The sequence below is a fragment of the Hyaena hyaena genome, unplaced genomic scaffold (genome assembly GCF_003009895.1).
Source record: "Hyaena hyaena isolate Hyena2069 unplaced genomic scaffold, ASM300989v1 scaffold_114, whole genome shotgun sequence".
NCBI lineage: Eukaryota > Metazoa > Chordata > Mammalia > Carnivora > Hyaenidae > Hyaena > Hyaena hyaena.
This window is the reverse complement of record NW_024080746.1, coordinates 2615922-2642483: the sequence shown is the minus strand read 5'-3', so window position 1 is coordinate 2642483 and position 26562 is coordinate 2615922. Positions and strand designations below refer to the sequence as shown.

The following is a 26562-nucleotide window of genomic DNA, read 5'->3' as shown; positions in this document are numbered from 1 at the left end:
CTGGGAAGAGGCTCACTTCTTCTTGTGCTTTTTGGTTTCTTTGGTGATGCCTAGTAAATACCTTCACTTCTCATGACCAGGATTTGTATTCTATATTACCTTTTTCTGCTGCAAATATACTAGTTGTCATTCAGTTCTTAGGAGAGGTCATACTGTGTCGTTCCTCTGGGCCTTTGCACCTGCTGTTTCCTCAATAGAGAGACTCTTCTCCATTGCTGACTCATCTCTGTCTAGTTACTTTACCAAGACTTCCAATCTCAGTTAAAACTTTAATTCCTCAAGGAAGCCTTTTTAAACACTGCTATTGGTCATAAATCACTCAGTACTTTTTAGGCATAGCATTAAGTAATTATTTATTTGTATGATTATTATTTCAACATCTGTTTATTTCACTAAAGCACACATTTCTTGCTCATCATTTTATTCCTAGCATTTGGTACACAAAAGATGCTCAACTATCTGTTGGATCCTCTTGAATAAATGAAATAGAACATGCTTAATTGACAGGTACTATGAAATCTATTTTCACATTTTGGTGAAGAGACCCAAATAAAAAGAAATGGGAAATTGTCTATATAAGAAATTCCTGACGGCAAAAGAATTACACATTTAAGAATTATCTGATTCCTTGTACCTGCCTCTCAATGCTCTTTCACATGTGCTGTTGCTAAACAGCGCTTCCACCAGAGGGCAGCCAGAGAAGGAGACTGTATTTCTTTAAAAACTAAATTTCTGTATCTGCAAATCTCCAGAAATGCTGATTTCTGTGCTGTTACCTTTTGTGGTTTCTGCTAGAAACTGTGTCACTGAGTGATTTTTGACATTTATCCCAAAGCCAGTAGAAAGACCTATGGAATAGGAAGAGAGCAGATTATGGTCCCAGCTGTTATCTCTGATTTACTTACTACAGCCAGGTTATTAAATGTTTCTTAACACATAGAATGATATCAGGCTAAAGCATCTTTTAAAATTCATTCAAATTTGGGGCATCTGGGTGGCTTAGTCAGTTAAGGGTCAGACTTTGGCTCAGGTCATGATCTCATGGTTCAAGCCCCGCATCAGGCTCTGTGCTGACAGCTCGGAGCCTGGAGCCTGCTTCGGATTCTGTGTCTCCTTCTCTCTGCCCTTCCCTGGCTCATGCTCTGTGTCTATCTTCTCCCAAAAATAAATGTTAAAACGCATTTTTAAAAATTCATTCAAATTCTGATTCCATTATAACAAACAAAAGTTGGTGTTTAAAATATTGCTAAACTGCTGGCCTAGAAAATAGATTATAAAATATTGACAGGGGAAAAAGTACCTCTAAGAATTTTCAGGACAGCAACAAAAACTGCTGCTAATATTTTTTACGTGAGTATTAAATATCAGGAGATTTGCAAACATTATTTCAAAGACTCATTGCAACAACCCTTTGATCACCACACTGAACTTAAAAGTCTATGAAGGTGAAGTTCTTAATTAGACCCAGCAGATTAGTAAATGATCAAACTAGCTTTCAGACCAAGTTTGTTTCTGGAGCTATAAACCACTGGGCAGTAACACTGCCTTTTTAGAGTTAGGTAAGTGCTCCCAATAATCAAATTACGCACTACAGGTGGACAGTTTATGTCCCGGAAACGCTTGCAGCCATTTCTGCAGCCTTGTGAATGTACCACATCCCCCATGCCACTCCTTCAACCTGGGATGGCCTTCCCTTCTTCCCTCTTTGCCGGGCATATTTTTCCTTAGCCTTTCTCAGGTCAGGAAGTACCTCATCCACCAAGTTTTCCCTCTCTCTCAATCCCAGATTATAGTTGCTCTCCTCTGTGCTCCGGATCATACGTACATATATCTGCCACAGGATCTGTCACATACTCTCACGCGATCACTTATGCCTGTCTTACCCCCGAGTGATGAGTTCCTAGAGAACAGGAACTTGTTCTTTTCCCTAATAGTGATTGTTAACAACACAAAGCTACATTCCTTTGATACAGGATTTTACAATTTCTTATACTTTCACATATATCCCCGTGTAACTCCCCATAATCACATTTGAGAGATAACTGTTCTTTTAGCCTACACAGAGGACCTTGGCCAAAAGAAGCCAAGTAATTACACATGTGGTCACACCTGTCTATTAACTGGAAGAGGTAGAATCTGAACTCTCATCTACAGAATCCAAGTTCACTGCCAATACAGGTATCTCTTGATTTAGCTTAGGGGCGCCTGGGTGGCTCAGTAGGTTACACATCTGACTCCTAATCTCAGCTTAGGTTATGATTTCACGGAGCTTGAGCTCCGAGTTGGGTGTGGACAGTGCAGAGCCTGCTTGGGATTCTCTCTCTCCCTCTCTGCCCTCCCTCCGTCTCTCTCTCTCTCTCTCTCTCAAAATAAAGCAATAAACATCAAAAAACATTTTGAAAAAGAATAGCTGTTTAAAACTTAAAACACATTTTCTCTTAGGAACAAAGCTTCTAGACACAGTATTAATAGTAATACAAGAGTTAAACATTATTTATGAGCAATCTGCCCTAGGTAATTGCATTCACGGATTCGGGATTCCACTAGAGACATCTAGTACGCACTGTGGCCTACTGAGGGCCTTGGAAGTAGTAACACAATGACTTGATGCCACTACTCCAGTTCTCCATCCTGAGGTGACTCCTAGGACTTGAAACGGCCTAACTGACAAGATTTCAAAGAACCAGGGGATTCAGAGCCGGAGCAGGGCTCTGGCGCAAAGCAGGTGGTGGGAGACAGGAAAGAGTGGGGACAGGATGGGGAGTAGAAGCAAATCTGCAGGAGATGAGGGGGTGTGGGGACGTAGGATGTGTGGGGGCACACGTTTATGGATTTTCACAGGAACAGAGGCAAGATAAGGATTCTCCTTTTCATTATCCCTCCCCCTTGCTGCTCTCAACGGGGCTATATTAATAGGGAACAAAGTTCCTGATTCTGCACCAAAGCAGCTTCTCTCTCTTGCCCCTTCCTCCTTGCAAGTGTCAGCCCCTCCAGCACATAATATTTTGGATCAAGATTTGAAAAAGATGGAAAATGATAGCTGGGCCTAAGGGGAGAAAGCTTTTAGACAGGAGATCTGTAGTAATGGAGAGAATGAAGACATGGGAAGGGCTAGAAAGAGCCAACAGCAGCAGCAGCTAGAGTTCCTATAGCCACCCCCGTGAAGCAGCTTCTAAAAGAAACACATGAATCACGCACAGGTACATCCTCGCGTACAAGCTGGTTATAAGCAGAAGAAACAGGGCAACTGAGAGGGATCTCTCCGTCCCCGGAATTTCTACAGTACTCACTGTTTCTACTAAATGGCACACCATACGTGCTGTCTCATTTCCTATCTATCTGCTTCTTTATATCTTATGTCCACACTATACTGTAAGCTTCCATACGGCAGGAACTCTGCGGCCCAGAATAAACTCACCATTTAAGCATTAGCTGTATGTCTACCTGACGGTTTTCTTCCCTAAAGGTGGGAACCGAACCTGTTTCGTTTTGTTTTCAATAGTGTCTACGTGCTGTGCCACGCCTATAGTTGTGTGAAAGACAAAAAATACTGTTTTCATGATATCCTATTGCAAAGCAGCACTGGAGGCTCTTGGACTCCAAATGGAATCACAGACACCTATGACAGACCAGAGGCTCCAAGCTGTGTGCTGGACAGAAGGATGGGATGAGAATGTGTGTGCTTCCAGTCCCCCGTCACTTAAGCAAACATGATGGCCGCAAACCAGTGTGAAAGATACACTTCTAAAGATTAAAATATAGATATTTACTTGCTCTTTTCACCTGCAAAAGGTAGTCTTATAAAACCAATACACCCAGTGTACTTAGCCATATACTTGTATTAAGTTACAGGCCTAAAAATACAAAACAGCTTAGTGAGGTACCACCATACAAGTTTTCATCTGTTATATTTAATGTAAGTACATGTGGTCCTAAAAACCTCCAAAGATGATTTGTAAAATTACCTAAATACTGTGAGAAAAAACTATCTAATTATAAGGCAATAGTGCACACACAGAACATCTTAAGAACAGCAGCAGCTAACATTTTGGGAGCACCTGGCAATTTCCAGTACCTATGCTAAATTCATGAATTTTTTCATGAAACACTTTCAACAACTCTCTGAAATAGGTTTTAGTAGTAACAGTACAATCGTGGTCCACAGGTCAGGAAGCTGAGGCTCAGAGAGTCTAAATTCACACAGTAGTGGAGCCAGGACCTGTGGGCCTCAAGGGCCCAGCTCCGAACCATTACTCCTCTCCTCCTCTGCGAGATGAAAATATTTCAAAATACGGCCAAAGTCACCATCAGCCATGTCAGAACTTGGCTATAATACACACATTACATTTACTCTGTATTTTACATCTTAGTAGCTTTCCTACTACTTATCAAAAACTGCTACATCCTAAATTTATGGAGGGGGGACCTTCTGTAGTGTTCTTAATGTTAAGAACACAACTGCCACAAGTTTCTTTTGGCAAACTAATGTATGTTAGAAAAGTCAACTTCTGATGTCATAATATAGTAACGTAGAGTTAAATACAGTGCATTCAATACACACTCACTACTTTCTATCAAAGCATGAGAATATCTTGATAAATACCAAAAGGCTTGATAAAAAGGTCAAGGAGGAGAAAGAATAAACACTGTTAACAAAAGTGACTACATGCCAAGTTGGCCACATAATAGGGTTATTGAAAGAAGTCCTATATTTTGAAGCATCTCTCACAAAGAAGCTAAAAACCATTTGTGGGTTAAAAAATCTGAATTACTGGCATGTTTATATGAAGTACTATATTCTAAAACACAGGTGCACAATAGTATTCGCCACTTTTCTAAATTCAATTTCATTGAGAATTTCAAGTAACTAAAGCCTCCGAAGTTCTCTTTACAGTGACAGACATAACTTGTCACAGGAAAATGCAGTTAACCTAAGGTACAATACAGCATGACTTTGATGAAAAGCAACTTCCAACTAAATGTAATAGAAACATTTGAAAATTACTTTGTAGAATATAAAAGATGAAAGAGTTTAAAGCCTTCCACATTTCATCTTGCCTTGGTCAGTATACAGATACTCTGGTGGGACTTCAGAGCGAGGCTGGGCAATCAGCTGCCCCGCCCGGTGCAGACAGGCATATCTTTAGAACGGTGCCAGAATGTGCGCCCATTTGTACGCCATCCAGGGGGCATGTCTCTATAGCATGGACTAAATTCCTGCAACATGCTATATTTGGACACCGCAAAGCCACACCCTGAACTTAGGAAGTCCAGATATTAGTCGCTGTACCAAAGAGGAATAAATACGCACACTTTCTCTCAGGAGCGCCTTACCTTTGGCTATGTAAGAATTACATGTAATTTCTGGGCACATTGCATAAATGTTGGTAAATGTCTGAACATGCAGAACTAAAACATTACCAGGGTGTTTCTCTTCCCAAGAGTGGTACTATGGCCGCTAAGAGAAAGCTTTATTTTTCTATCGTAAATGGCAATCTTATCATTCAAATAGAGTGTAGTATTAACCCTTAATTTCATGAAGATGGTGAGGAATAACAAAGACATATCTTAAAAATAAAAACTGGAGAAAGAGTCCAAAAACTGTATGACTGTTCTGAAGATTAACAAAACATATGTGGAAATGACTCTTAGCCATGGTAAAAGTACTCTACAATTATAATTATTATCACAGTAAAAATAAATAACAGTGGATCAGAAAGCTTTTGTAATTAAAAAAATTCAGGGAATGTACTTTCTTGAGTCAACAAGCCAGTAGATTCAAGAGCCATAAAAAACTGAAAGTTTAGTAAAGTCAAGTTTTCCTGACTACTTCATTGTTGTGCCATTAAAGATATCACCTCAGGGGCAGAGTGGCTGTATCTCTGCTTATACATTCTTTCAAGGTACCCTTGGCCCTCAGCCAGCATCCTTCATTCATTCATCTGTTCATTTACTTACTTTTTAAACACCAAACTAGGAATAAAAAGAGCATTTCACATCAAATGAAGGTTAAGTTTTTTGAGGGCAGACAGTATTTCTTACTCATTTCTATATTCCCAACATAGTGTACAACATCACATAGCAGGCACTAAATAAATGTGGAATGGCAGATATGTCTTAGGAACTCAATTAATGTCTGTTGGGTGAGAGAATAGATGACAAAGTGGTTCTATCAACCAAGGTTTCCAGGAAAATGTCACCTTCGTTCACTTTTTAGTGACATTTCTAGATAAAGCAACAAACATTTTCAAGAGTATGATGTTTCATAAAGTGGAATAGATGCTGCTTTCCAAAGAATACGTTTAACAACAAAAATTCTATCTTTAAATGGCAGCTATACAAATGTTTCCTTTAATTTTCTATTAGAATTATTAAAATTAATCAATTTTTCTTCTCTTGGAATTTGAAGGTTTCGTCAACGATTTCCTCTATAGGCAACCTAGGATTCTTTTACTCAGCAAATATTTACTGACTTCACAGTAATTACTATTCAGTGCTGGATAAAATAAATGTAAACATCAGAGTCAAGAAATTACTACCAAGACTCTCAGGAAGCTCAGAGTAAGGAAATGTGATTTAAGAGGGAATTCAAAAAGGGGCACCTGAGTGGTTCAGTCGGTTGAGCATCTGAATCTGGATTTCGGCTCAGGTCATATTCTCATGGTTCATGAGTTCAAGCCTCATGTCACTCCAGCTCTGTGCTGACGGTGGGGAGCCTCCTTGGGATTCTCCTTCTCCTCCTCTCTGCCTCTCTCTCAGAATAATTAAGCATTTAAAAAAAAGGGGGGGGGGAGTGTGGAGTTGAACAAAAAATGAACATGAAAGCCCAGTGGATAAACTCTTTCTGAAGGATATTAAACTGAAGGCCAGCTAAAAATTGAGCCATCACAGCTGTCACATAATCTCCAGGCAGGAAGACACTACATTCAAAACTTTTAATCCTACTTTATTCTAGAACAGAAAAATGCACCAATTTCAATGACAGAAGCATTTTCAAGATAATTTACCCAAGCAGTTTCTGTTTGATCTGCAACTATATATGCCTTTTTCTAGTACCATTTGGCATTAAGAAATCCAACAGCTCACAAATAGTTATTAGCTGTATTTACTTGGCATATTGCATTTTCCAATTTAGGTTTTGTTTACTGTATCCAGTAGTCGTTTAACTAGTTATTAATGACAAAAATACTTTTAAGAAAACTCCTCTTGTTTTGTGAGTACTGACACAATGGTTAAAACATTAAAATAATGGGGTGCCTGGGTGGCTTAGTCGGTTGAGCGTCTGACTTTGGCTCAGGTCATGATCTCATGATTTATGGGTTCGAGCCCTGTGTGGGGCTCTGTGCTGACAGCTGGCTCAGAGCCTGGAGCCTGTTTCAGATTCTGTGTGTCCCTCTCTCTCTGACCCTCCCCTACTCACGCTGTCTGTCTTTCTCTCTCTCTCTCAGAAATAAATAAAACATTTAAAAAAATAAAAAAATTTAAAAAAACATCAAAATGCTAAATAACCTCCCCATCATAGGTACCTTTCTCAATAGCTAGAGTTATGTGAGAAAGGAAAAATGTGAATAACATGCTTTAGTAATAAAAAGTAATTCATAAAGACACACTCACTGGGGCACCTGGGTGGCTCAGTCGGTTAAGCAGCTGACTTCAGCTCAGGTCATGCATGATCTCGCGGTTTGTGGGTTTGAGCCCCACGTCGGGCTCTGTGCTGACAGCTCAGAGCCTGGAGTCTGCTTCAGATACTGTGTCTCTCTCTCTCTTTGTGTTCCTCCCCCACTCATGCTCTGTCTCTCTTGGTCTCAAAAATAAACATTAAAAAAAAAAAAAGGACAGACTTCTTGACATAGTGTCACTGGAGAGGGCTCAGACTTCTCTCCAAAATGTTTTCTCTTTCTTAAATTCATTTTACAATCTTTCAATTGCCCAGCAGTGGCTAGGTTCCATATGAGGATGGGAAGATAGGCCAGTGGTGACCAGAGTCTACATAATGGGACACTGGGGTGTATCAGCTCAGCGAGAGTAGAGGGTCTATACACACAGGCTCCTGAATAAGACAGCAGCCCAAAGGAGTCAAGAGATTGCTTATTTACAGGCGGACAGGCAAATAAGAAAATATATTGAAGATAACAGAGCTAGGGTGTTCATACGGAGTATAAACAGGTATAAACAGAGAAAGAGAGATTAAGCTAGAATGAACCCGGTAGTATAGTACTGGTAGCAGTATGATACAGTATGAGGTTATCTGTGATACTCAAGACTTTTTAATATACAGAGAGGAATAGAGAGGTATGCAGTTCTTAATCGTTCACTGAGAAGGCCCGCCAACAGCCACACCTCAGCACCAATGATCACATCTAGTGCGCAAATCACGACTTCTAAAGAACTATCTGAACTATCAGTAACCAGGACTCCTTGAAGAAATGGTTGTGTCCAGGCCTAGGGCTAAGAAATAACAAAATGAGCCTGGAACTTCTTTTTTTTTTTTTTTGTGCAAGAAAGTAAGAAGAGCTCATAGAATGATGGAGACATACATATAAAAGAATACAGAAACCAGCCAGCTTGAAAGCTTTCCACTTGCCAAATCTGGAACAATTTGAGCACCAACATAATGAGAGCAATGAACCATAATCCACTGAATAAAGTAGAAACCGAAGAGTCCACCCACGTTGATGTAAATTTAAGTGCAGAAGGTCAATCTTCAGATCATAAGATTTGGAGGCTATTTCTCCAATTTCTAATTTCAAGATACATCTATTATCTCTCCCACCATCTTCATAGGACAAGATGCTGATAATATACTCTGCTTAAATCTCCCCCTTACAATAGAATCCAACTAATAAATAGAAGGAATAATGGAACTCAAAAAATTAGAATTTGGCAACCATCAGAGTTAATTAATTCAGGCAAGAAATACCCAGCCATGCTAAAACTAGTGGGTGCAAGTTGCATGCCCAGAGTTCTTTGTTCTGGTCTTACAACTTTTCACTAAATCTGAAATTGTCTTCAGTTAAGGCATTAAAATTTTAAAAAGAAAACTTTCCATTCTTTTTCAATTATGTAGGTAGAGTTCTAATAATTGCTGGCTTCTCTATCACTCTGTAGCTTGTGTTCTTCTCTAATAAAGAATAGTAATTTTTTCACCCTAACAATGGTAATAGCAAACACTAGGCTCTCTTATTATCAAGTATTATTCTAAGCTCTATATATTCATTAACTCATATAATCTTCAACATGATCCTCTAAGGTAGGTGCTATTATTAGCTACATTTTACAGATGGGGAAAATTAGGGACATGTAGATTAAGGTACTTGCCCAAAGACACAAATTCAGTAAGTGCTATGTAAGGAACTGAATACAGGCAGTCAAGTTCCACATTTCCTTTGGGAATTTGTCTCTCCAGGAAAGGACAGCTGCACCCTGAGGTTTCTCAAGAAATGAGGGTCTAAAATATGAGAAGCCTCAGTGATTATGAAGCCTCAAAACCCACAAACTTTATTGTCCATTATTCACTTGGTACCAGGTTGAAAAGATGTAAGATACAAAATTCATGCTATTAGAAAGCTTCTACAGTGGATTTAGGATGTTAATCCAGCAAAAACTAATAAACTACTACAAAAATATGATGTCTTTTGAAAACTAACTTAAATTCTTTTTTAATTTTTAACATTTATTTCTGAGAGACACAGAGAGACAAAGAAAGAGCAGGGAAGGGGCAGAGGGAGAGGGAGACACAGAATCTGAAGCAGGCTCCAGGCTCTGAGCCGTCAGCACAGAGCATGACATGGGGCTTGAACTCACCAACCGTGAGATCGTGTCCTTTGTTGAAGCTGGTTGCTTAACTGACTGAACCACCCAGGTGTCCCTGAAAACTCCTTTAAAGGAAAACCAATTTCAAGAATAATCTGATATATTAGTAGTCTTTTTTAGGAATATGATAATTACATTGGTTTAAATTACTGAACATTTAAACTTTATTACTGCTCTACTTTTACAGGCTGGAGTTGAAATAAACTGCTTCAGATTTTTTTGCATTTTCTAACTGTCTAGTCAATAATTCCCAGTTGTATTTCTTTGTACTCTTGCAAATGACTTACTTCCCAGATCTGGAAGTCCTTTCCTGTTCTAACATTTTTTTCTCCCTAGGCCCCAGCTGTGCCAAAGGGGAAGAAAGTAATTCTGCTTCTTTTGGTGATACTGTTAGGAGACAAAGCAACAAGGTATTACCAAATAATTAAATTCAGAGTTCTTAAATTATGAATTGCCCTTTCTTATGCTTGTTATTCTTTGAAAACAATATAGCTTACTCTAATAATCATTATTATTTTAATGGAAGTGTTGACAAACCAAAATTGATTACCTCTAAATCCTGCCTAACCAAACTGACTTGTAAACTGAACCAATTCTTATATTCTAGAAGATAAACATCATACCTATTTGTAATTTATAGATGCTTTCAATCTACACCAATGTTACTAATAAAAATATTGAATGCATTTGGTATTTCAGAGAGTTCTGCTCCTTGCTTCCTAATAATATACATGAAAGACATTCACAATGACATGAAATTCATTTCTGAAAAAATATCACTCAAATTTTCCATTAAAAATATGGAAAATGAAGATAGCATTGTAAACCATAAAACTATCATTTCTTATAGTAGCCTAAGTCACAGAAAAGCATTGCTTTGCGTAGAAATGATAGCAAGGTATTACCTATAACTGCTTATAACTTAATAAAGCTCTTTTTGTAATTTCACAAAGGCATATCCTCCTAGACAATTAATTCTCTGGATGTCTTGGAAAACTTCATACTCATTGACTCTCTGATGTTACATTTGTTCTTTTTCCCTATTGTGAGGGGGTTGTTTGGCAAAAATTTGTGAGTAACTCAAACAAGAACTCCAGGACATCATGAAGACAAAAGATTACAAAACCTTCCACATTATAATCTTTATAAGTCTAACAGTACCTGGGAAGAATCAATGGTATTCCTAGATATTACTTAAGTTGATGAATACGATTTGCCTTTTGGGGGTGTTTAGACCATGGACCAAGAATCATTTATTTCCTGAATTTACAGGTTTCTGGAGAGCATCCCTTTCTCAAGATTTGCAAAGTAATTCAGAAAGGACAGCGCCTAGTTTCTGTCACCCCAAATTCACTTTTCTGCTCCTCTAATGATGCTTTTAAAATCACGTAATTTCCCTTTACACAATATAAACAGGTCTGGTGAACCCTAAGTGAGCACACTGACAAAGGTTTCACCTTGTCAGAGAAAGAAATGCTGGTGCAGTAGGGAAAATCTGTAATAGCCAGTAAGATTTTGGAAAGGGGAGAAGTGGAGTAAAATTTACTGACAGACTTCTCAATGTTGAGAGTCAATTTAACTCATTTCATTAAAACACCAAAATGGGATTTAATAAGGCATCTGTATTTGGGAAATGATATACTTAATTATAAGACACAGAGTAAGACCAAAAGAGGCCCATAAGAAAATCCATTTCTAGTCCAAATTTTAGACTGCAAATATCAAGAATATATCAGATCTTTCTGAAGGAGTAACTATATTTTATATCAGGGGACCCATACTGCCAGACCCTACCTATCCACGCCTTTTAAGCTTTTCTTCTACTTTCTCTTCTCAAAGTCCAGTTTGAAAGTCAACAATGTTTACCATCTCCACTTCCTCTTTAACTCACTCCAATGAGACTTTCACTTCCACCACTGCAGTCAGCTGCTTTTTGTCAAGATCACCAACAAACTTAACCTCTACTTTGCCAATCTAATCTCTGTCACCGTCTTATCTGAACTTCTGGAACATCTGACATGGACTGTGCCCTGTTTCTTAAAACATTTCCTTCCTTGGGGCACCTGGACGGCTCAGTCGGCTGAGCATCTGCCTCTTGATTTCAGTTTAGGTCCTGGTCTCATGGTTTGTGAGATCGAGCCCCATGTTGGGCTCTGCCATTAACAATGCAGAGCCTGCTTGGAATTCTCTCTCCCTCTCCCTCTCTGCCCTTTCCCCCCTCGCACCAAAATAAATAAATTAACTTTAAAAAAAAAACACCCAACTGTCCTGTCCAAGATTCCAGGACCCCACGTTCTCCCAGTTCCCCTCATCTAGCATCTCACTGGCCACCGCTCTTCCTTCCTAGCTCCTCTCTGTGCTTCTTGACCTCCCACCATTCAGTGTCTTCTATCATGATCTCACTGTTAATCAACTTCTGCCTCCATTATTGGTCCCCTAATTGGGCTTGTTCAGAATTTTTTTCCTAATCACCTCCACCTCCAAGAAATTTTAATACCACATAGGTCCATAGCATCTAGGAGCCATCATTAATTCCTGTCCCCACCTCCGACCAGCGTCTGAAGCCAATCCAGCAGCAAATTCTATCCGTTATTCCTTCAAACTGTATTATCAGTCGGACCTCTCTGCTGCTCCCTCCTACCAAGTTGCTGCAAGAGCCTCATGGCCTTAAAGCCTTTCACTTCTACTCCTGCCCCCCTTCCTCAAGAGTCTAACACCCAAAGAGTTACTACAGTAATCTCTGCAAGAGAAAAATCATATCACTACTTTGTTCAAAACTCCAAGTGAAGTTAGATGTAAAATATACTACCTTACACTTATAACAAATCCTCGACTCATTATTAGGCCTTACAAGGTCCTAGGAAATCTGGCCCTGTCTACCTCACGGATCTTATCCATCTCCTATCACATTCCCCATCCTTTACGACCTTCTAGTTATACTGGCCTTCTCATAATCCCCTACATACTTCAAGATCACACCAGCCTCAAGGTCTTAGCCTGGCTGATCTCTAAGCCTGCAATGTGCTTCACCTAGACCTCCCCTTGGCTCACTCTCTCTCAACACTCACATCTATAACCGATGAGTATCACTTCTTTGAGGAGTTCTTCCTTGACTGCATCACTTACAAAGCCCTCACCCTATCTGGTCAATGACTATGTGCTTCCCTGCTTTACTTTTATCCTATCACTGATCTGTTCCAATAGTCTTATGAGCCTATATATCTAAATGCACACATGCAAACTTGTCTACTATCTGTCTCCCTAAGAGAGTATTAACTTCATGAGGGAAGAATATTTAATTTGCTCAATGCTCTATGCCCAAAACCCAAAAAAATGCCTGTCTAACAGGAAGAACTAAATACATGTTTGATGACACAGTGAATGAATGAACCAAGTGTCTGGATTTTATCACTTGCAATTGGTAAAATCATTGATGATCAAGTATCCTTACAACAAATATCCCAATATATGTGAGGCAATTTGAGTCTCTCTCTATCTTCTGTCACCAAAATAAGACTTACTAAAACACAAACTGCTCAATCCTTAAAATAAAGCTCTGTAGTAAAAAAGAAGACATAGTATACTGTAATTTCAAGCCACTCAACAAAGCATGTCGAACAGTCAGTTATGCACATAACTTATGTGATTAAGCATTTAGTTTTATGGTAAATTCAGCCTCCAGGACTTAATATAGTGCAGGTTCCATTAAAAACTAGAGTGATTACTTTTTTGGACATTCTTAAAAAACCACTCAGAATCTGGACACAGTCTTAAAACATATATCCACTAACTTAAAAGTAGGCTTCCCCTTTTTCCAATTATACATCCAGAAGCTTCCAATTATACATCTAAAAGAGAATGCAGTCTAATGTCATGGTCAAATTCATGCAACTAAGCATGCTCATTAAAAACAGAGGAGACAAATTTAGACAACTACCAAAGCATATCAATCTTCAACTATCTCACACTGCAATCTGGGGCATGCTTACCTTTGCTAAGGTCACAGGCTCTGGATCAGTGGGTATGCAGCTAGTACACAGAAACCTATTATTATTCATTGTAGTAGTAGAGCTGTAGCACTATCATTAAAATTCTGTCACAAAATATTTGGTACTGGTCAAAACATGGAAAATAATGACGTTAGAATTCTATATTCTTACAACATATAATTCAGAAACCAAACAAATGCATAAGCAAATTTAAAAGGTAAGGTCTTCCTTAGGCCTTAATTACTCACCCTCCCAATTCCTCTTTTCCTAGTCCACCCCATCCCCTTCCCCAAAATTTAAGACATAGTTTTTGAATTATCAGTCAAATTCTTCATGGGAAATAAATTCTACGAAGGATTTGAAAACATTTAGTGACATGCCCGTAAGGAGTGCCAGCTAGCAATTCTGTCAACAGCCTGTCTTAGCTTAAATTCATTTGTTATTAGCCAACAATATCTTTTCAATCCATAAACCAACACAATTATTGATGAAGAAAATAAACGCTGGCATTAAATGATGTAATAAGGTACAATTCCAATTACCAACTCTTACACACAGTACTTTTTGAACAAAGTACTCCTTGAATTGAAAATTCTTTTAAATGTTTAACTTCTAAAAATGTCAGTAGAGTGCTTCCCTGTTTCTTTAAGCACAGTCAAATCTACCAGTTCTTTCGAAAACCCTTTACTTGATCATACCAGCCATTTGTAACTACCAATTTCCCTCCATTTTTCTTGCCTGTACCTTAAGCAGCGGGTTGCTCACTGTTTCTCTACTTCTTATCTACCCATTCTCTTAGATCATTTTTTTTACTGAAGTTAAAATACGTAACATAAAAATAACCATCTTCACTATTTTTAAGCTTACAGTTCAATAGTACTAAGTATTCACATTGTTGTACAACCATCACCACCATCCAACTTCAGAACTCCTTTCATCTTACAAAACTGAAACTCTGTGCCCACTGACCAGTAACTCCCCTCTCCCCAGCTCCTGGCAACCCCCATTCTGCTTTCTGTCTCATGATCTTGACTACTTGAGACACCTCAGATAAATAGAATCATACAGTATTTGTCCTTTATATGTCCTTTTATGACAGGTTTATTTCACTCAGAATAATGTCCTCGAGGTTCATCCATGTTGTAACACATGCCAGAATTTCCTTCCTTTTAAGGCTGAATAATATTCCATTGTATATATATGCCACATTTTCTTCATCCATTTACCCACTGATGCACATTCGGGTTGCTTCCACTTAAGTCTTTTTTAACACTTATTTTGTGTGTATGTATATGTGATTCAATTCCTCATATCAATGTTTAAATTCGTGAAGGTTAATGATCTTCTTCTTGCCCAGTCTCATGGGTTTTTCCAATTACATCCTTTTTCTGTATATCAGAACTACTAGCCACTTTTCATCTCTCCTCTCTCTACCTCCCACTAAAGAAGGGAGGGAGAAGAAATTTATCAAGATTCACATAATGTAAAGAGACATGAAAGACATGAGACATGTGTTCCTATTACAGACATCTGAAAAAGAACATTCTTCATGAGGGCTTTCAGCAGATACTCACTCTGCAATGTGGAGACTATGCCTTTGACTATACAACCATCCATTACTTCCTGAAAACTTTACTCTCTACACTTTCTGATTTACCTCCCATGTTTCTGACTGCTATTACTTACTTCATTAGCTAAGCCTCAGCTTTTGTCCTATTAGCAGTATTCCCAGGGGGCTATTCTCTTTCCTTCTCTCACTAAACTCTCAAGTCCTATGACTTTACCTATCATTCCTTTATGTGAGTGAATTAAAACTCTCTGTTGTTAATTTTGTTTTAGATCATAGACCTTAAGCAGCCATAAGCTCCTAGTGAAAAACACCTGTTTTATACTTTCTTTGTACCTGATGGTAAGGAAAAGAAATGATGATCGAAGTAAAAAATTTACTTGAATGTGACTGACATTTACTATTTCATTTTGTCAGACTGATCTAGACTCTTAATTTTAAAGCAATAAGTAAGCAGTTTTAAATACTCTAAATCAAAACTATGTAAATGGTCCACCATTTTCAACAACCTAGAAGAATTCACACTGACAAAAAGAGAAATAGGAACAGAAGATTGGCCAAAAATTAGAAGAATGCTCATTTAGGATCTCTTATTGAAGAGCATCTTAACCAGAAGAGAAAGTTGGAAAATAAGCTTCATTTGTGCTCAGTACTCGATTTTAATAGAGTAACCATTCACAGAATTGAAAGTATTTAAGTATGATAAATACACATATACTACGTGATTTACCCTATTTTTATCATTCATTCTGGACCACATATTTACATATGTAATATAAATATACATATATGATCCAGAATTACAAAAATGTTTACAGTTTTCAGAAATAAACCATGTTCATATTTAAATAGAAGTGGATTACTGAATATCTCTGAATACTCTGGTTTCTCTTCAGATTAAATAAGTCTTTCGCCTTTTACTGAATATCTCTGAAAATTTTATTTTCAATGTACTTGTAATCTGCATTATTTCTATTTTAATTGCTTCTAAACTTCTAAGCAATAAGCGATAGAATAGAAAAAAAGACCCAAGTAAACACAGCCTTGTTTGGGGAAAAAACAGTTTTTTTGTACAAGTGACCATCTTTGAAGAAAAGAATACTATTATCAACAAGCAACCCTCTCATCTAAAAAAGCAGGAATAAAATTTTGTTCCACCTAAAGTAGAATTTTATGTAGTGAATCTCCTGTAATAATATACATTTTAACACCCTGACAGTAGCCAGAGTCCATCCTACCCACCCATTTCCCAAACCAAGGAATAGTAAAGCCAAAGTTAACACAAATCTATATGGAATCGATTCCCAACTGCTTGGGAAAATGAAGAAAGAACAATAAGATGTTTAAGAAAGGCTACTGTTTTCTAAATAGTCCATCACAGTGAAAAGTGGACAGCCCTCAGTTTTACCTTCTGCAGAAGGTTCTGTTACTGTACTCCACACTTGAGGTATCCCTTGAGTCTGTGAACACAGCAGAGGAGAAATGTAGAATAACTCAGGTGCATAGAAAACCATAGTAAGGTAAATTTACAAACAATTTTAGAATAATACTTCCTTAAATTATAAGAAAACTTTCATCATATGATGAATTACATACTGGAAAATTTATCTGAGAAACAAGTGAGGCTCACAACATATCTATTTCATGAGTTCCCAAAGGATAGAAACTGTCAATTTTTAGAACCCAAAGTACAGAGAGATATGATAGGCAATTGGTCTCTGCACTCTATTGAGAGGTGGTCTCTATTTCAGAATAAAACCAAAAAAAGTGTAAAAGACACAGCCATCTCAAAGTGAAATATCTTCCACAGATTAAAAAGACATAATTAATCCTAACAAATCAGTACACACAATGACCCTAAATCTCCAAAAGTCAAGTATCCTGAAGTAAAAGAGGAAAAGGGTGAACAATAAAAGAAACAGGAAAGAAGAAAATGAAAATAATACACACCAAAACAGTAAGCCCCAATAAACAGATATGAAATAAAGGGAGACCGAAATGCTGACATACGATGATGAATAGATAAGATCAGAAACCTATTATGATCTCTCAGAACTCATGTACATAATTTTATAATAAAAAAAGCTATTTAATGAATTTAAAAAGGGCATGTATTATGCAAAATGCAAAAATCAATTCTGACTAATATAGCACAGTATTTTGCAAGCTGATCAAGTAATGTTCATGCTACTCCTCTAACAAAGACCCATGTTAAGCACACTTAAAAGTTGGTTGACAGCAATAAATGACCAATATATTTGTGTGACCTGTTCTCTACATACAAGAAACCTGGACTACAAAAGACTTTTGTTAGTAGTAGCAATAATGACATTTGTCATTCTGAAACTAGACTCCACCTCAAGAACAGGCCTTCTCTTGTATAAACTGCTTTCTGTAGACAATGGAAACTCAGTACCTCTATAGATGGCTAACAACAGCTTCTCCCGAAACCAAAAGTATCATATAAAAGTTGAAAAGTGTTAAAAACCTGAGTTAACAAGACAGCACAAGCATCTGAAGCACACTAAGAGCCCTGTGGTTTGAAATGTGCTATATTAACTACAAATATCTTGAAAGCAATTGATCCAGCAGAGTGCCTCCCAGTGAAGAGATAACAAGCGATGGAAGGTAAATACAGCTTATTGCAACTAACTCCTTGAGCCTTACTTGCCCTCTGCAGACAAACCAACATACTTCTTATGCTATTATCCCACAAGGCCTACTTCACATCTCTGTGCTAGATCATATTACATCCTTTAACTGCTTATTACACTTGAACTTAGCCAAAAGGTCGAGAAGCGATTTTTAACTGCTTATTAATAGATTTTTCTCCAATAATAGACTATAGGCAAGTGGAAAACAGAAAACAGATTCTTCATCTGTGTATCTTCAGTAACTAGAACAATGTCTTGCTCATAATAAATATTTACTAAAATATGTACACCATATGAGTCAGTTAAATGATTCTCCTCAAGTCCAATGGGTCTAAAATCACAAGGAGAAAAAAAAATGGAATTCATTCTGAACAAAGGGGAAAAGTTGATTCAAGTCTTCCTGTAGAACGTTTGTCAGAATTCATGATTTTTTATTCTTCCCACTCAAGTCCACATTATATTAAATTCAAAGCTAGTCTTCCTGAGTGAATTAATTCATTTCCTTTGACTATTCTATATTATAAGGCTTTCTAAAAAAGGTAGCTGTAAAATGGTTTCTAATACTTGGTGTGGTGATGATGAAAATGCTAAAATACACTACCACCTTCCAAAGATAAAGTAAACATTGCTAACCACTAATTTCTACAATAATGTTCTTTTTTGCTACTGAGACCAGACACAGATCAAGCTTCTTTAATACAGTGCTACAGGCAACCACCACCAATTGGTAAGCACTGGTTCATGAGTGGAATCTTACCACTCCTGAACAGCTCATCAGGTTTAAACATCAGGGCTCCCCAGTCCGGTCTCCCTCCGACAGACCCTATTTTCCACTATCCCTAACCCAGACACCTGTTCCATCTGTATCAGGCTCCATCCATGTCTCCACATGCGCCTTGTTCACATCTATCTTACAAAAACAGTGGGAACAAGGGATGGTCATTAAGCACTTACTATGTGCCAGGCACTGCTCTAAGCACTGTAGGCATACAAATTCATCTCATCCTCAACAATCTGATGTGGTACACAATTTTTATCTACATTTAGCAAATGACAAAGATATAGAATGGTTAACCATTACATGTTAGAAAAACAGAACAGAAAAAGACAAATATTAAAACAGTGATTTATTCTTATCTCACATACACTAAAGAATTATTATAGTTCTGATTTGTAAATTACACTTATTTGAGGAACTAAGAATTTGAGCCTGGAATTACACATAACTACTTACTCATTTTAATATTCCTGCTGAAGAGTCATCTCCCTAATGAATACTTTCCCATAACAAATCTGTCCATTTGCTAAGTCATAACAGTATCACTTACCTAGTATTTACTCATACCTTCTTCAATTGTTACTTAACATTTCATCTGTGTGCATGTGACAGTAGTGTAAGCACCCTGGGGAGAAAGGCCTTATCTTATGCTTGTGCTCTACCACAGTGACTACCACGCAGACTGTAAGCTTACAAATAAATGTTGTGTTATCGGATGCCACGAAGAAATGATACCTTATCATGTGCAAAGTCTGTATCTCCAGTTACTCTTCTGATAATGCTAAATAATGTGCAAAGATACTTTTTTTTCATCCCAATCTCATTGTAGCCAATAGCATACATCTAAAAAACTGGTAAGATTTTTTATGAACATAGAGAGATCCATTTATACGTCACATCCAGAAGAATATTCTTATGAATACCAAGGATCTACATATAAAGGAAATATCTAGAATTCTCCTTACTTTTAGAACTTTAACATTCAATGTCAGGATTTTTTTTTTTCCTTTATATATCCTTTTATGAGACATTCCCATTTTTGCTTTCCTAAACAGAAAGAAAATACTCTCGGTCACTTCTCTCCGGGTGGAATTTGTATACAATTGAAAACAACCTTATTTAAATACCTACATCTCTCTTCTCTCAGACAATTTCAGTTTGTTTAAATTTCTAATACAAAAAAAATTAAACCTTCTGCAAAATTTTCAAATGTCTATTCAATTTGTAAAGCCCAAAATTACACAGTGATCTTAGGTAAGATAAGACCCATGCTGAACAGGATGGAAAGATTACCTCATGGTTGTCACATGTTATAAAATATTTAGCCCAATGAGTTACCATTTTTAAAAACAGTATATTACTTAATCAGTTTTTTATCTATTATGGTGCCTCAAACTTAAACATAAACCAATAATTTCCTCTCTACATTTTCCTTCACTAGGTATCTAGCTAAAATCACAATGTTTTTAACGCATTCCTAATTCTAACAACTTACCCCATTTATCAAAATCTATCTGAAATCTAATACTAGTTTTAAAATGGCTTGCATTTGCACTGAACTACTGCCATGTGCAGACTGACCAAGCATTCTCCACACAAACACAAAAAGTATATTCAGGTGACACTGAAATTTCTGTATCTGACGCCAGGATCAATTTCTGCATCACACCATTTTCCTTTTCCCCAGTTAACAACTCCATAAAGGTCTCAGGTCCACTTCACCTCCCAGAGAGTACTCATAAAAAGAAGGATTAAGGTTTAAATCTGTAGAGCGTAAAAGCCCTCACACTTCCTACAGCATGCCACTTCCATGGCCAGCAAGTTCCAGGTGCCTGAAGAAAGAGCCATGAGAGGCCACCGTTAATGGTCCACCTCCTCACCCCCTTCCAGAACTCCTGGTCAACCCTCTGAACCTAACACAAGCACCACCTTCTGTGTATAATCCTACCACAGTCTGTGTTTAACTTCTTCCAGTGAGCTATCTCCATATCCCACACTTACTCCCATCATGGTACACATCACCGCATACTACAATTATCTGTCTGTCTTTCCTACTCAGCTATATTACTCCTTACAGCCCAGAGATATGTTTAATTCACCGTTAACACCTGGGATCAGTGCTTACTGAGTATATCACAGATACTACCTGTTCTGCCACATGTGCTTCCATGCCAAGAATTAGCTTACGTGCAACTGATCAACAAGGATCATGTCAATAAAATATAACAGTGACTCCATTTCAAGTGTGACTTAATCAGCATTTTATACTGCAGAGTAACAGCAAATGGGTACAAAGTGTACAGAACGGCAAGCAGCAAGCTACAAGCACGCTGTCTGCTGTACTCCTTCCTCACCCAACGTGGCCACCGCTGGCTCAGCAGGGCTTTGGGCTCAGCTCTCCCCTTGGTGTGCTGTGCCCTCACCTACATCATTTAGCAGCCTCAGCCCCATCTAACACCTCCATCTGTGAAGTTACCTTGACCTACTCATTTAAGGTAAAGGCACATATCCGCTACTGTATTAACTGATTAGGAATTTGACACGTCTTTTGAACTTGTGCTAATATTTTTATTAGTACTGTTAGTGCTTTGGTCACAAAGTTGCATAAATTTTGAGTCGCCTGCTTCAACCCCATTGGTCACATAAACTCTGTAATTCTTAAGTTCATAATTTTACAAAACATAAGTTTTTCAGGAATGCACATATTTTACTGTAACAGAAATGCCTATACCCAAAAGTATTGGATAAACTGAAATACTAAATAGCCAATGCTCATCAGATAGAATTCATCCAATCAACAAATATTTACTGAATATCAAAGTAAACAGAGCACTGCTCTAGGCACTGGAGACACATATGATGGTACATTTGCAGGTGTCTATAAGGCCATGCATGCACGCCAGTGTGTGCTGGAATTCCAGTCTACTGAACAACCTTGAACCACACAGTATTGCTAGAGGTACATTCTAATGTCTATAGCAGCAGTTTCCAAACTTTCTCAAAAGAATCACTTTTTGTTTCCTAACAAAAATCTTAGATAGAAACAAAATACACCAGGGGCGCCTGGGTGGCTTAGTCGGTTAAGCATCCGACTTTCGCTTAGGCCATGATCTCGCGGTTCGTGGGTTCAAGCCCCGCGTCGGGCTCTGTGCTGACTGCCAGCTCAGAGCCTGGAGGCTGTTTCAGAGTCTGTGGCTCCCTCTCTCTCTGACCCTCCCCGGCTCACGCTGTCTCTCTCTCTCTCCTAGAAGTAAATAAAAAACATTAAAAAATTAAAAAAAAAAAGAAAGAAACAAAATACACCAGATAAAAGCAGAATCTTGCACATTCAGCGAGCTCTGTCCCTGAGGGGTCTCCCGGATATCCAAGTCTTGTCAGGCTATAACTTAAAAAACAATGATCTTGGGGCGCCTGGGTGGCTTAGTCAGTGAAACATCTAACCTGTGATTTTGGCTCAGGTCATGATCTCATGGTTCATGAGCTCCAGCCCCACTCTGGGCTCTGCACTGACAGCGGGGAGCCTGCTTGGGATTCTCTGTATCCCTCTCTCTCTGCCCCCCGCCCCGAATAAACATACATACATACATACATACATACATACATACATACATACATAAATGCCTCTGATCTAGCAACAATGTCCCACCTTTACATGAGTCCTTTAATAAGATGTCTCACATGGATTGAAAAAATCAATTAGGAAAAAAAAAAATCAATTAGGTCACTATAAAGCTTCTAACAGAGGTTTATTTTATCTGAGATTCGCTTCTCTCTTTCCTTGCATGCAGCTGTTTTAGTAGGAGCCCTCAGACCCCTCCTCCCATGTGCTACTTCCCTAGGAGGTAATGTGAGAGACTGCGGTTTGGAGAAAAAGCAGCATATAATACAAAATTTAGGCCAAATCTTTGGTGAGTTAGATGAAAATCTTCTCAGCATCATAATGGTAAAAATTTTAGGGGGTGGAAATTAAGGTGGAAGCCCAGGGAGAAAGTGATTTAAGAGGCTACTGAACTTGGAAAGGCCTTAAGCCACAACAAAACAAAACATGCTTATAGATCACAAAAAATCTCACCAAACTCCCTAAGGTCAAAAACCAAAACACGGTTTGAGGACAGAGTCCCATGATTTGGGAACACATTAATTAAAAAAATAAACAAAGAACCCCTGCTCTCTGCAGTTTGCATTCTCAGAGGCAGCAGAAAGGACACCAACATAACGAATAAGTCAATTATATAATACCTTAGAAGATGATACATGATACGGGAAAGAGAAAACATGAAGCTGACTAAGAGAGATAAGCATGCCAAAAAACAAGGCTAGAAGGGGACGGAAGGAGCTTGACCTGCCGTCTTAAACAGAGAGGTGACAGTGAGCCTCACTGAGGGTCCGTGAGGACACGAGCAGTCCTGCCGTGGGGAACAGCCAGGAGTCCGGCAGGGACAGAGCAGCGTGAGTGAGACAGATAAGCAGGACATGACAGGGAAGAGAGGAGCTCGTGGGGGTGGGGGGGGGGAGGAGGGGGGCAGCGGTGTTGGCAGGTCAGGTAGGGGCTTATGGGTCTTTGTAAAGATTTGGCTTTTACTCTGAGCCACCACAGGGCAAGAAGCAAACCTGACGTGGTTTGAAGTAGATTACCCTGTGAGGCTGAGTGAGGAATGCAGCGCAGCACAAGCACGCAGAGGGGGACCCAGGGCAGCTGCTGCAATTACCCAACCAAGAGATGGGGCTGAATGGGGGGGGGGGGTACCCCGGGTGGTAACAAAGGATCACATCTTTTTTCCTTCATTCAAACATAGCTAAGTTACTTCCACTCAACTTATTACTTATCCAAAATCTAAAATATACTAGTAGCCACAGACGCTATAATGGCTCTGATCCCCTCAGTAGTACCTCCATACTGCAGACAGTCCGTACCCGGGCAGGCCGTGTTCTACCACACTCCTACTTACCGCATGCCACACACACTGCACAGATCTTGCCTTTTGCAAATTGAAGGTCTGCAGCAACCCTGCAGAAGCAAGTCTATCGGCACCACTTTTCCAACAGCATTTGCTCACTTCCTGTCTCTGTGTCACATTTTAGTAATTCTCACACTGTTTCAAACTTTTTCATTATTATATTTGTTATAGTGATCTCTATGTTATTACTGTCCTGTTTTGGGGTGCCATAAACAGCACCCACATAAGATGGCAAACTTAACTGATAAATGCTGTGTGTATTCTGACTGCTCCACCAACTGGCTGTTCCCCCCCTTCCCCTGGGGCCTCCCTATTCCCTGAGATACAACAATACTGAAATTAGGCCAATTAGTAACCTTATAATATAGCCTCTAAGTGTTCAAGTGAAAGAAAGAATCACATCTCTCACTTTAAATCAAAAGCCAGAGGGATGCCTGCGTGGCCCAGTGAGTTAAGCATCCAACTTCAGCTCAGGTCATGATCTCATGGTTCTTGAGTTCAAGCCCCGTGTTGGGCTCTGTGCTGACAGCTCAGAGCCTGGAGCCTGCTTTGGATTCTGTGTCATCTTCTCTCTCTGCACCTCCCCCGGTCATGTCTGTCTGTCTGTCTCTTTCTCTCTCTCAAAAATAAGTAAACATTAAAAAATTCTTTTAATAAAAAAATAAATTAATCAAAAACTAGAAATGATTAAACCTAGAGAGAAAGGTACATCAAAAGCTGAGACAGGTTGAAAGCTAGGTGTCTTGTGCCAGTTAGCCAAGTTGTCAATGGAAAGGAAAGTTCTTGAAGGAAATTAAAAGTGCTACTCCTATGGACACATGATATTAAAGTGAAACAGTCTTACTGATGAGAAAGTTTTAGTGGTCTAGATATAAAATCAAATCATCCATGATGTTCCCTTAAGCCAAAGCCTAATCCAGAGCCAAGATCCTATCCTGACTCTCTTCAATTCTGAGAAGCCTGAAAGAGGTGAGGAAGTTGCAGATTTCTAGTTAGAAGCTAGCAGAGGTTGGTTCATGAGATTTAAAGAAAGAAGCCATCTGCATGACATGAAAGTGCAAGGTGAAGCAGCAAGTGCTAATGCAGAAGCTGAAGCAAGCTCTCCAGGAGGGAAGTGACCAGCATGGCCACACGAAACAACAAATAGCTTTACATTGTAAGATGCTATCCAGGACCTTCACAGCTAGAGAAATCAGTGCCTGGCTTCGCAGCTTCAAAGAACTGGCTGGCTCTTTTGTTAGGCACTAATGAGGCTGGGGACTTTAAGATGAAGGCAATGCTCATTTACCATTATGGAAATCCTAGGGCCCTGAAGAACTGCTAAATTTACTCTGCCTGTGCTCTATATATGGAACAACAAAGCCTGGATGACAGCACATCTGTTTACAACATAATTTACTAAATATTTTAAGCCCACTGTTGAGACCTGCTGCTCAGAAAATAAAGACTCCTTTCAAAGTATCACCACTCCCTGACAATGCACCTGGTCACTCAAGAGTTCTGATGGGCATGTACAACAAGACTCATGTTTTTTCATGCCTACTAAAACAACATCCATTCTACGGCTCATCAATCAAGGAATAATGTCCATTTTTAGGTCTTGCCATTAAAAAATACATTTCATTAGGCTATCCCTGCCATAGAGGTTCATCTGATGAGTCTGCGGAAGTGAATTAAAAACCTTCTGGAAAGGATTCACGACTCTAAATGCCATTAAGAACATTCGTGATTCATGGGAAGGCGGCAAGATCTCAACAATAACTGGAGTTTGGAAGAAGTGGATTCCAGCCCTCCTGGAGGACTTTGGGAGGTTTAGGATTTCATGTGAGGAAGTGACCACAGATGTGGTGGAAACAGCAAGACCCAGAATTAGGAGTGGAGCTTGAAGATGGGACCGAATTGCTTCAATCTCATGATAAAACTTGAAAGATGAGGAGTCGCTTCTTAAGGATGAGCAAGGAAAGTGTTTTCCTGAGATGGAATCTACTTCTGGTGAAGATGCTATGAACACCGGTAAAAGGACAACAAAGGATTTAGAATATTACATAAATCAGGTTGAGAAAGCAGGGTCAGGGTCTGCAGTTATGAAAAACGGGCTACTATGGGTAAAATGCTATCAAACAGCACTGCATGTTACTGAGAAACTGTACACGAAAGGAAGAGTCAGTGGATGTGGCAAACTTTACTGTCCAGTTTTAAGAACTCGCCACACCACAGCAGCCCCCAGCAAGCACCACTCTGGTCGGTCAGCAGCCACCAGCACTGAGGCAAGACCTCCACCACCAAAAAGATTAGAACTGAAAGCTCAGATGATGGTTAGCATATTTTGGCAATAAAGCACTTTTTAATTAAGGGATGTACATCTTATATTTTTTTTTTGACATAACGCTATCGCACTCTTCACAGAATTCAGTATAGTATAAACGTAACTTTTATATGCACTGGGAAACCAAAGAAATCATGTGACTTGCTTTACTGCAATACGTGCTTTATTGCAGTGGTCTGGAGCCGAACCTGTGATATCTCCAAGGTACATCTGTACATTGATTAAGTTTTACTAAACTTTTCACCATTTTAGCACATTCCCCCCATGAAATTTATATTCTTTCACTCTTAGTACTACCCAAGTTCCTATTACTTAAAATTGGTATGGGGAGGGGAAACGAGGAGACAGATTTTTAAAGTCTATGTATCTTTCAAGTAAGTCAGTGACATTTTTTTCCTTCTTTTCCTTCTTCCCAATGTATTTTAACAGATGCCTCTTTTCAAAAATGAAAACAAAAATGTAAGTAAGCTATAAACC

General features: G+C 38.8%; 1 protein-coding gene across 2 annotated transcripts in view; it reads right to left on the bottom strand.

Moving 5' to 3' along the window:
- Positions 1-26562, bottom strand: part of STIM2 (stromal interaction molecule 2) — a 151593-nt gene that overhangs the window by 30902 nt on the left and 94129 nt on the right. The gene's annotated exons all lie outside the window — the stretch shown is intronic.